The sequence below is a fragment of the Trachurus japonicus genome, chromosome 9, assembly GCF_045865225.1.
Source record: "Trachurus japonicus isolate A0001 chromosome 9, Traja_1.0".
Taxonomy (NCBI): Eukaryota; Metazoa; Chordata; class Actinopteri; order Carangiformes; family Carangidae; genus Trachurus; species Trachurus japonicus.
In genome coordinates, this window is record NC_140915.1 from 30,790,023 (window position 1) to 30,803,569 (window position 13,547).

A 13,547-nucleotide genomic window follows, 5' to 3' on the forward strand; every position below is an offset into this window, starting at 1 on the left:
GTCCATAATATTATGGGGCTGATGGTAGTTCAAGATGTCATTGAAAAGTCTCCTAACACAGTGGGACATGAGAAGTAGGCCGCCACAGCAGAAGCAGCATTATGTTGACTGCTGCCAACAAACAGAGGAGAAGTCTGTAAGGAATTAGAGCATGTTGGCAAATATCACATATGCACTCACACATACTGAATGTGTCAGTCTGCACCAAGTGTCACATACTGTATTCAAGTCAGGAAACATGCTCAGTGCGCACAGAGATGCAGCTGCATGCACACACCCGCGCACGCACACATGCACGCACGCACGCACGCACACACACACACACACACACACACACACACACACACACACACACTCTTGTTGTGACAGCTTGTTATATTTGAGGTCAGCAAGCCCACGGTGAATTGTAATTGATTTATGCTGATGGGCAGTTTGGGGATTTCTCGGCACACAGTCAAGCCTCTGCCCTGCTTTTCCTTCACAGACACACACCAACACACACACACACACACACACACACACACACACACACACACACACACACACATTTTCTCTCAAAGACAATACAAGTTCTACATCACCCTTACATCCTCATGACTTCATTTGCATATTCATGGTTGTACACAACACGGGGAGGTGAACAGTTAACATATCTTAACCCAGCGTAGGTTTATTTTTACAGTGTAGTGTATCCCTACAGACACTGAGTACCCTTGCTCCTTACTCTCTAAGCTCAGCTGAAATATAAAGCAGCCCCAATGGGTGCTGGTCTGGAGAGAATATGGAGACAGTCCAACTAACGCGACACACAATATGCTCATTAGTGTCTTATTCACGCAAGATAGTAGCCTTGAGGAGAAAAAATGCACACACAAGCTTCTATACAAGGAGAAACGTACACACAAGACATGCAAACACATAAACACCAATGTAGGAACACTGAGAGACACACAACTTTCATTTTAAAATGTATGATGGATGTAGCATTCCACTGTATGAATATGTATGTGTTTGGAGGGCGTTCCAGCACTGAGCGTTTTCCATTTCCAATCTCCTCTACGTTATAATGCCAGATAAATTTCTTCACTCTGTAATTTGGTTGTAGGCAGGGTGAAAAAGAGAGACAGAGGCACAGGCAGGCTCTTACCCTGTTGAAGGTAAAGACATTTAAATGCATTGCTTTGTGAAATCTGGGATAAAGACTTTTCTTTTCTTTTCTTTTTTTTACTACATGCAATTTTGATTAGCATCACCTAAAGAGTCTGTGACTTCAGTGTGTGTGTGTGTGTGTGTGTGTGTGTGTGTGTGTGTGTGTCAGTAGCTATGAGTAAGTGAGCATTTTTCAAAATTAGGAAATCCTCCTTTAAAGGATAATTGCCATTTTTTACAATCTGGACCTTATGTCTAGCTTAAAATACGATCATTTACTCACCCAGATAATTTTGGTATCATTACAAGTCGTTCCGATGAAATTAGATCCAGCCGAGAGCCGCGTATATCCATATAATGTGAGTCTACAGGGCAGCGGAATGCAGCCTCTAAATAACACATTATCTGCCGCGAAACTCGTTCATTTCATCAATATTTTGTTATGATACTCTAGTGCTATTCCCCACGGAGTCCGGGGTTAGCTGTTATCAACATCCAGCATCTGTAGTTTGACCTACTGACCTCTGAACCGGATGATGTCATCTCTGAGCGCCGTGCGGTGTGGCTTGTTGCTACCGCTAATGCTACGGTCAGTTTCTGCGTGTTTCTGACTTGTCAGAACAAAATGACCAGCTGGATGAAGTTCAGCTTCCACAGGCTTCCTCTCCGCAGCCTGGACTCACTAAAGCTCCGGCTAGTTGCACTAAAAATGGACCCGAATGCCGAAGCAGAATGATTATTATCAGAATGAGCCGTGCAGCGCTCAGAGATGACATCATCCAGGTCAGAGGTTAGTAGGTCAACCTACAGACCCCGGATGTTGATAACAGCTAACCCCGGACTCAGAGTGGAATAGCACTAGCGTATCATAACAAAATATTGGTGAAATGAATGAGTTTCATGGCAGATAATGTGTTATTTAGAGGCTGCATTGCGCTGCCCCATGAACTCGCATTAGACGGATATACGCGGCTCTCGGCTGGAGCTAATTTCGTCGGAACGACTTGTAATGACACCGAAGTTATCTGGGTGAGTAAATTATCGTATTTTATGCTAGAAATAAGGTCCAGATTGTAAAAAAAAAAAAAGGCAATTCCCCTTTAAGTAAAGTGGTAGAGTGGGACTTGGTAGAGCTGCCACCCCATGTTGGGGCTGCAGTCCTCACTGCAGGCGGCCCTGTGTCAAATCCGGCGTCAGGCGGCCCTTTCAATGCGTGTCTTTCCCCCTCTCTGCCTCCCCATTTCCTGTCTCTCTCTGCTGTGCTGTCGAATAAAAGCAATAAAAAGCCAAAAAATATACTTTAAAAAAAAAAAAAAGGAAAGTGGTAGGGTAGCATTTAGTGGTTCATTGTTGATTTGACTCTCCATTTAGCTGATTAGAGGTTACCATGACAACAACTGCTCTTACTGGGCTAAAAAAAAACACAAAAGTATGACAAAAGTCAAGTCAGTTTTATTTATATAGCACCAATTGACAACAAAGTTATCTCAAGGCACTTTACAAAAAGAGAAGGTGTGTGACTAATAAAATGATTGTAAAGTTTTGCAGCAGGCAGTCGTCAGGATAGAGCAGCCACAGCTGAAGCAGCACCTTCACTGGAGTCAGTTGTGTAGATGTCTTTCCAAATAAAAGAATGTCTCTTTCAATATAAAGTTTGTACAACTTTAAAAAGTTTGGATGAATGTGGGTTCAACAATTCCTCCTGCAGGGATAAATAAACTGGTGTTGATTTGATCACACACAGCAGGTAGGCTACATGACAAAGAATACACAAACTAACAAACAGTGAGGGACTCTCAGGGTTAGATAAAGCACTGACTAAATGAGAATCATTATAAATATGGAAAATACAGAGTTATATTTTTATCTAGAGTTCAAAAACACCAAACTCAGCAACACTCATACAAACTGAGCCAGTCCACTAAGTAATGCACAAAGATACATCAAAATAAACATCACACATTTTTTCCAGCTGGAGAGCAATGCTTTTTAGAGGAGTATTCTTGTATGGCTTCATCATTGAATTAGGAATGAGGCTCATTTCTTCTCTCCCTGTGGACACAATTACTCAGATGTTTTTCATGGATATAAACCCTGACGCCATTATTGTGCCTCCTGGTGTTGGTAAAGAAAAGAAACGAGAGGCAAAATTGTCACATTATTATCATGGGAAGCATCAGGCTTTGCTGTAATAACTCTATTAGTGCTACATTTCTTAGAAAAATCGAAGTCTTGCCAGACCTCTGATGAGAATCCAAATCAGAACTGAATCATCTGATTGAAAATCACATGCACAGGCTATGAAACAGCCATAAAATCTGCAGCTGATGTGTTTTAGTGGGTCAACAAACAATAGGAGAGATGACTTGTGCAGTTGTGGGAGACTTCCAAGCAATGTTGCCAAATATGAAGAGGGCAGAAAGACGGCAGTGTCTTTATTTAGCTGGGCTGTTGTGGAAAGGTCACAAAGTTTATTTTGACAAAGACCCACACCTAAGTACCCTCATACGTGTGCGCGCACACACACTCTAAGGCAGTCACAAACATGCGCAAGCCACACACACACACACACACACACACACACACACACACAGGGAAACAGACGACTAACACTCAACTGCACAAATAGAGACATACTTGAGAATGTCAGCACACACACACTTGCTGTACAGTCACATATGCTGTCACGTGTACTTCTGTCTTTGTGAGGACACTCATGGACATAATGCAAACATAATGCAAGTGAGGACTATAGCCTCAACACATGGGGCGGGTGCTCTACCAACTGACCTACAGTAACACCGCCCCCTTAACCCAGTTCTAACCCTGACCCTAAAACCAAGTCGTCACCTTCAACCTCAGCCTTTTCTGTTAGGAAAAGTTAGCCTTTACAGGTACACACATACACAAACACACACACACCATAAAAACTGTCTGTGAATTTTACAGCAAATAACTGAAAAATGTTGACAGTGAAAAACCATAAACTCTAAAAAGGTTAGTTAGGCACCATTACAGTAATATAGTATATCAGTCATACCTGCCTATTTTATTTCAAAAGACTCCTCTGTTGAACAGTCTCTACAGTACAGTATATACCACAGTTTATATAATGGTAAACACTGCCATTTTGCATCTATTTTCTTTTCTTTTTTTAAATAGAATTTGCCACTTATAACCTTGTGTAGATAGATATATGATGTCATATATAACATAACCCTGTAAATACTCAGAAATGGTATTGGCCAACTTGCTCCTTCAGGATAAGTGGGTGGGATTTCCCAGCATGCTCTGAGGTGATATGTCACGGACATATGAAAAAATAGATTCTGTTCCAAATTTCAGCCTAACGTTAGCTGTGCGTGATGTTACTGTTCTAGAGAACTGCCTCATATTATTTTGGGCATCATAAGGTTTTTAAAGGGAAAAGCATGTTACACTTTGAGTGTATTTCCATGGAAATATCAAATGTTGTCTTTGATGCAGTGCAGATGTAGCGGTAATGTGATGTCAGGAACAAAGGGGGGCTGAGCTGAGAATCCATCCCTCAGCATCAGTCATGACCACAGCACACACTGGTGCTTCTGTCTCTGCTCTCCCTGATGCTGTTGTTCAGCCCATCACTGTGACTCAAACTCACGTTTTTAGCATGGAAAATTGTGCTGCGTTGGCATATAATAAACGTAAAAATCATGTTCATTAAATGGCCAAATGGTGTGTTTTTATTGGTTAAATGTTTATTTATATGGTCATTTTGGAATCAAACTTGGATATTAACTGTATAATCATCTGCACTGATCTTTTTATTATAATAGTAGAAAAAGTTCTAACACATCTATTATGGTGAAATTCTGGTTACCACAGCTGTCAGTTCAGGTCTTTACTGTTGAATTTATCTTTTTTGTCCTTTATTTTACAGTGCAGTATCACAACTGTAATTATGTCAAAGGTCCCTGACTCTCTGACAAAGCCTGTCTTTATAAACTGACCCAGACATACAGTATAGTACTTACAGCATGTGTGTGTGTGTGTGTGTGTGTGTGTGTGTGTGTGTGTGTGTGTGTGTGTGTGTGTGTGTGTGTGTGTGTGTGTGTGTGTGTGTGATGTGTGTGTTAATGGTTTGTACAGTTGAGAGAGAGAGGGAATGGGGAGGCAGAGAGAGGGGGAATGACATGCTGTGAAGGGCCGCCCGATGCGGGATTCGAACCGGGGTCGACTGCAGTGAGGACTGTAGCCTCTATATATGGGGAGCCTCCTGCACACATGTATTCTAATCCGTACAGAAAACAGGGATTGTGTGTTGGATTTTTCTCACTTTGGTGAGATAGTGCTCCATAAAATCCAAAATATGTGGTGTTAGATGTACAGGTTGGTGGATTTTGTCAATACTGGACAGAGTAGTTTCACCTGTTTCAGAGCACTTTCCACCTGTTTCCAGTCTTCAAGCTAAGATGAACGATGCCATGGTATAGCTTAATATGAGAAAATGATTAATATGAATTTTCTTCTCTATTATCTGCACGAAAGCAAATCAAAAACAGTCAAAATATGATGATTAATTTCTGTGATGTGTTCCTGTATGATTTGCCCTTTCACCTCAAAATTAAAAAAAAAAACAAGAAGAAAAAGAAACTCAATTCAAACACAATGCAGCCTTTTTAAATATAGTAATTTCCTGACTGTGGGTTTCTGTTTGCATTATTACATAAGTATCAGTACATATCTAACTGTAACACCATTTTATAAATGAGGTTGCTGACCTTAGTTCTCCGTCATCATCCCACTCTTTTTCCCCTCTGCTTTGCCACTTTGAAGCTTGAACAGTGACTGATTTCAGTGGTTAGTGTGGATGAAGGGCTTCATGTGACTAACAGGAGGAGAGCATCCACCATAGCAAAGAGAAAGAGGCATTTATTTCTTATCAGGCTCAACATTGAATACTTGTTTGCGTCTTTGTATCAGGAATCTCTCTTCTGGTTTCAAAGCTTTTCACACATAGTTGTTTTTTTTGTTTCTTGTGTTTTTCAGATGAATGTGTTTTTGGTCCACTTTGAAAACCAAGAATGAGGCCACCACAGCATACAAAGATAGTCAGGACCCAGGACTCTGTTAACACAACATAGGTTCTGCTTTGCTGCCTTTTTGATGAGATTCAAAGGTCTCAGATGTTATCCTCTCCACTCATTTGACTCAACCAGCACATGCTGTACATTCATCTATTTTTGTGTGGGCACCATTATGCTCACAGCACAGAATGTTATTACATTTTCAATTACTTTACAGTGCCTGAAAAAAGGGTAGTGACATGTGGGGTGGATGAGGTAATATTTATAGTAGTGTGTTACAGTATATTCTACAGTACGTTTAATGCATGAATATTTATCGCTCTGCAGAATTTAGGAATAAATGCAAGTCCAACTACGGATGAGGAAGAAAGGAAGCCATTGCCATCTATTATTGCCTACAAACTTCTGAGACAAGTCGTCTGATATGCTTAAGATAAATATTTCCTGTAAGCCTCCCTGTGCCAAGAGGATCACTCTCAGTCAACCACAGTCCAGACAGGGGTAACACTTATTCCTGGATGTTGAAGTGCACATGCACACTGTTCTCATGCCAGTCATTTGGTAATGATGACATTTTGCAAAACATCAATGTGTTTTATTCCCATGGAAGACACTGCAGAAAGAGATGAGACATAAAAGCCTTCTTGTTATCAGCTTCAGATGAGATTTGGGTCATCTGGGGTGAATCATGCTCCCAGAAATGTGTATTTTGCGATACAGCTTGTACTTCTCACCATGATATCACACAAAGAACAATTAAAGATATTCCCTTCTCTTCCAGGGTATGAATGACAGAACAGATAGTGACTGTTTCCTCTATGGGAAAAGGGGGAGGATACCAGCCATTCATAATTATTAATTATGCCACTGATGAATCCCAAGCAGCCTGTTTTGATTAAGTTTTAGTGAAACAGCTAAATTCAGTCAGATCCATAAATCATTTTGGGTACTGGGGGCAAAAAGAAGTACATCCAACAAGTTGTCCAAGTGAAATTAAATAATTTACGTTTGTGACAAACTTTTTTATTTATTTACACTTCTTAACTAACCCTAACCCTCCCTACATATTTTTTATTTTTTTTAAAGTATATTTTTTTGGCTTTTCATGCCTTTATTCGATAGGACAGTTAAGAGTGTGACAGGAAATGGGAGGCAGAGATGGGGGGAATGACATGCAGAATAGGGCCGTCCGACGCGGGACTCGAACCGGGGCCGCCTGCAGCGAGGACTATAGCCTCAACACATGGGGCGGGTGCTCTACCAACTGAGCTAAACACCGCCCCCTCCCTACATATTTCAGAGTTTAATAACAGAAGAATCATTGCCAGAAAATACACAGCTTGGCACATATATCCACAGTTTCAGACAAAGTGCTTTTTTGATCCTCTCATGAACATTTCATACTCTTATGCAGTGTAATATGCAGAGAAAGTGGGAGGGGGGGTTGCAATGGCTGTTATTGCGTGTCAGATGACAAAAGCAATTATAGCTGCTGCGCAGCAATGGGTCGGGTCCGGGCTACTTTTGGGCAAATTTAGGCAATTCTGAGCAACAAACAGGAGAATAGGAAGACAAGACAGTTGACCTTATAATGTCCAATTTGCACCAGTTGAGGATTGAACCCACAACCTCAAGAACCAAAGACCATTGTTTATCACACTGAGCTAATTGCCAAGTGGCGTTTAATAGTGGCTTCACAAATTGAGTAAGCCATTCACTGTCGCGCAGGCAGATTTGAAACCACAGTAAAAAGAAAAATCCGTTTTGAGGTAAAATAATGATATGTATTTGTTAAACATCTACTGTGACTCTAAGATGTTAGGAGCCTTCGCACATGGTCCAGTCCAAGCTATTTGGATTTTTAAACTTAGAGGCTTGCTGTGATGCCACCATCAGTACAACTGTCTTGTGTTTCGTGTTGAGGACAACTGACATTTTGATCTGTCATCATCATCATCATCACCCTTGCTGGGTCTCGAACCCACAGCCTCTGACACCAAGAACCAGCTCCTAACTCGCTGAGCTAATTGGCTGGTAGTGAGACCTGCTGTGTAGCTTCATTTATCCACTCAGGTGAGTCAGTGCCCGGGCAGCTGTTGTCAAGGCAGATTTAAGAAAGTCAGAAATTCTATTAAACAAAAATCAGTTAACACATAAATTGCATCTAGACAGCAAAACAGCTTGTGGACATGTGACATTTTGATCCGTAATCATCATCATCACCCTCGCTGGGTCTCGAACTCACAATCTCTGGCACCAAGAACCAGCTCCTAACCCGCTGAGCTAATTAGCTGGTAGTGAGACCTGCTGTGTAGCTTCATTTATCCACTCAGGTGAGCCAGTGCCCGGGCAGCTGTTGTGATGAAATGGTCAAAATTTCAGAAATTCAGTCATCTAAACAAAAATCTGATAATACATAAATTGCATCTTGACAGCATGGAAATGTTGGTGATTTGTTTTTAATGATAAGTGTTTTGCTTCATGAGAGAAAATATGATGTTTATAAATTCCAGTCTCACATTGACTGCAGTTGTTCCCATGAGAGCAGAATTCAAAATATTCTAGAAAATTCAGTTTTTGAGATAAAATTCTGATATTTGCCAAACTTCATCAACCATGACTCCAGAATATTCTCATTTTTTTTCAGGAAGATTGAAAATGTATTTATCAAGAATTTGATGGTATATGTTTACAGTAGTGTTTACAGTCAAACGTTTTCATGCACTGTAGGCTCAATTTTTGCTTAATCAAAAATCCGAGAAACAAGTTTTGTGGAGGACGGTCTGGAGATGCTCTGTAGCAAGTTTGGTGTCAATTGAGCAAAAATTGTGGGAGGAGATACATTTTAAAAGTTTTACAGTTATTGAAAAAAACAGAGTGATGGACTTCATAATTTGTAATAAGTTTAAGTGGACAAAAGTTTCAGCAGTATTGAGGCTACATTGTGGTGAAGTTTCAACACTGTAGCATCTACCGTTGGTTTGGTAGGAATTTTTAAAGTTTTTAAATTTAAACGCTTATTGTGCCCCCCCTAGGAGGGGGGGGCACATGTCCTTGGAGTTGAGTGAATCTGGCATGGGGTTGGATGTTTCTGTGAAGTTTGGTGAGTTTTCACCCATGGGAAGTATGACTTCCTTGGAAGAAGAAGAAAGAAAGAAAGAAGAAGAAGAAGAATTCCTAGGAATACAATAGTGTCCCGGCAGCTTAGCTGCCCGGACCCTAATTAAAGCCGCAAGCGGCGATGACGGGCCCTCGCTCACCCATGCGACCGCGGGGCCTGAGGCATGTCGGGGCTGCAATGTTTTGTTCATCCACCAGGTGGCGCTAAGCAGTTGTAGGTGGGTGCATTCAGGGGCGGCCCCTCATCACTCATGTGAAGTTTGGAGTGAATCGGACAAAGCATGAGGGAGTTATAAGCAGTTAATGGTTCATCCACCAGGGGGCAGTAATGGTATGCATGCAGGTGTGTTCAGGGTCAGTCCCTCATCACACATGTGAAGTTTCGTGGAAATTGGACAATGTTGATGTAAAATATGGCACTTCCTGTTTCCACTAGGGGGCGACATGAGTGAGATCGTCTACGAGCATATGGAGACGTTGAGGTCGTGACCCTTGACCTGTGTACCAATTTTCATGATGATACGAGTTCATTAAAGCCATCAAAAAGCCAAACGTATTTTAATGGCGAGGAATGGTCGCCGCGTCGCCACACGGTCGCCATTACTCGTAGCTTCACAGCGTTCATGATGTAGCTTCACCACCTTAGTCTGCATGTTTTAGAAGTGGAATGAAGTTGATGGGGTCAACTATGTGCCATCAGTACACGTTAAAGGAAAACCTGGCCACTTCCTGTTACCACCGGGGGGCACTATGAGTGACGTAGGAAATTAATATATCGGGACGTTCAGGGCGGAGCCATCATCATGTCCAGCAAGTTTGAAGTTGATCGGATAAAGTATGTGGGCGTGAGAGCTGTTCGAAGGTGAAATGGTGAGCAAACGAAAAGTCGCCAAAATCCTCAAGGCCCCAGAAGCCACGCCCTTTGACCTAGAGACCTGCGGAGCACAACTTTTGATCAGAGTGGCATCTCGATGGTCCGAAGCCAATTTGAAGTCAATCGGACGAAATCTGTAGGAGGAGTTAGATCAAACAGGTCAAAAGTTCAAATCAAAATGGCCGAGTTCCTGTTGTGATTTCACCATGACATTAAGAGGCTTTTTTGTGCGTCTTGCCAAATTTCATGCATGTAGGTGAAACGCAAAGGAGGGGCTGATGTTTTGAAATTTTCTAGGGGGCGCTATTCAGCCATTTGACCACGCCCATTCCCAAAGACTTTAAAATATCAAATTTTCCCGAGTCCTGATGTGCATGCCAAAATTTACGCGTTTTGGGGCATGTTGAAGCCCCCAAAAATGCGATTTTAGGGAGAATATAATAATAAACAAAGCAGAAACAATAGGGCTTTCGCTGGGCGACTTGCAGTCGCCCAGCGAAAGAAACTAATTGTGAGATCAGAGACAAAAGGGGAGTCAAGAGAGTAGAGGGTAATTTGATTGTGATGGGTGTTGTTGACCGACAACAGAGAAATTCTCTAGATTGGTTATCAATCTTAGTAGCCACTGAGTGCTGGGGTGAACAATAATGAAACATGACATGAGGCAAACACACAATGGCATCTATTGGTGCTTATGCCAGGGTGAGTATAAGAATCTCTATGCACCTCTGAGTGTGCATTTCTCACACTCAGGCATGGATGCACACAGAACACAGTGGCATTAAGAATGTTAAGTACTTTTGCAGCCACTAAAGTAACTGTCCAGGTTCCCAACCAGTAGCAGCAGACCGGACCACCAGACCATTGAACCTACTGATGCATACTGAGTCAGAAAACAGCTGAGCTTTAGTGAACATAAACCAAATGAAGACTCATCCACCTGATTCCTGACAGAGATGGAGATAACTCCTGCACACAAATGGCATGCAGAGATACAGTATAATCACACTGGTGCATTGCAGGAACAAACTCTTGAGGCTGGGAAATAGCTATCAAGGTAATTGCACACACACACACACACACACACACACACACACACACACACACACACACACACACACACACACTAGTCTTAAAATGTATTGTAGATGTATATTTTATGAAAGGCAGTTATCACAATGATATATCCTGATACATCTTGGAAAGGCCTGTAATGCTTGTGTATAAATGTGCGCCATCGTATGAGTCGTATGTGGGTGGGTGCGTAAATATCTCAATATTCTACCTTACTGAGGGTGCACCAAATATGCCATTGATATTATGTATACCATGCAAATGAAACCCACGAGCAATAGAGAGCAATTTAAGATATTCAAAGCATATCCATTGAGTCAGATTCATTCAGTGATGTGTCTGCAATACAGAGATAATTGAGGTACACAACATTTGGTTTGGAAAATAGGTATGTTATGAAGAAATACATCATCATCCATAAGCGCATTGGTCTAGGCCTCATAAGATGTGAATGTAAATCATCAGTTCCAACAGGACTGAGCAGCAACCCTGCAGCTTTTAACCACTCCCCTTTGCCTTCAGAGATGAGAAAGCCAAATGGTTACATACAGTATGATTACCATAAAGAGGAATTTACCATTGATTGAGTGGCACTGTCATAAGTGACACAATCCACATCTGAATTGCATCTTGTAATACAATGCACAATTCAAATATCCTGTTTTATTGTCAGGTAAACATTGTTCATGTTCCATCTAAGATGCCAGCAATAATTTGTTTACTCATGCACTTTTCAGTAGGTCTTATTCAAAGATTTTTATAGACATGGCTTTTATCAGTACAATGGATCAAATGATTGTCTTCAGTGTAGATTGGGTCATTGGCAGGGGCAAATCTATACAGACCCGACACTGCAGTTTATCTCAGGTCCTTAGACCTTTTTGCCTCTTTCAGCCTATTGTTTTGGCTTTGTTCTAGATTGAATGGAGCTCTGAACACATTGTATACTAGTTGCTGACCACCAGTTATCAGGCAGATATGGCTAGTTGATATTGAGCAGCAAAGGGGCCAGAGATCAAAACAGAGCTTAAAGGACAGTGAATGTTTGCTTATGTTGCTATGCATCTGTTAGATATGAAAACATGCAACTGATTGCAAACACATTCCACATGGTGATATCATGCCATTGCCTTGAAGTGGCTATTAAAATACATTTTTTCATCATGTTTTGTCACCATTTCAGTTCAATTCAAGTCCATTTAATTTGTGTAGCACTAAATCACAGAACGTATTATCTTAAGGCACTTCACAAGATATTGAGCTTACAAAATTATAGAGAGAAACCTAACAATACCCACAATGAGCAAGCACCTGGAGGCAGTCAAGAGAAAAAACTCAACCAGAAAATGTAACCAGCCTCAGGGTGGACTGTCTGGATCTAGTATCACATGTGTATGATTGCATCCAGTGAGGCTTCCACCTTTGAAACTTAAAAAGCTCCCTAGGCACCACCTCTGCCTCATCCAAAGAGCACATCAGGAAAAACTTCTCTGGTCTCTTCTTCTATTGAGCCACGCAGGCCATAACAGCATTAGCTTACATGCCAGAGAGGAAAAGAGGAATGATTTTGGACTTGTTCAGCTCACCCCATGTGACTTCTCTGATAAATATACACCTAGGCTATACATTCTGAGGGAGGGAACTATCCATTCATTGGACTGTGGGAGGAAGTCAGAGTAGGCTACTCAAGTGAGCACACAGGGAGAACATGCAAACTCTGAGAGGTAACAGTGCTAACCACAGAACCACTGTGCCACCCGTGAGGGAATTAATCAGTGAAATTATCTTGGATAAATATCAAATCCACTAAGTGGATCAATACCTGCATGCACCTGCAACAGAGTAAATCCTTCCACTGATGTCTTGGAATCTTTGCATTACATGAGGCAAAAATGGTTGAGTTGCTCTGAGTCCTACTTGATGCTTTGTGCACAATCAACTCTTCATTTCCCATCTGCTAAGTAACACATCACAACACTGCAAATATATGGAGTTATTTTTGTCTCATAAATACCTGTAAACACACAGAAGGTGATCTACAAATGTTCCTTGGTTTGCACACGTGTTTTGCTATCCACAAAGGGTGATCTACAAATGTTCCTTGGTTTGCACACGTGTTTTGCTATCCACAAATACAAATTTCTAATTTGTAACTTGTATTTTGGTTTTTACAAATAAATGTGTATTTGTAAATATATTGGGTATTTGTAAATGTATAATTTTCCATTTGTAAAAACAAAAAAGCCATTTGTAAAACCGAAAAT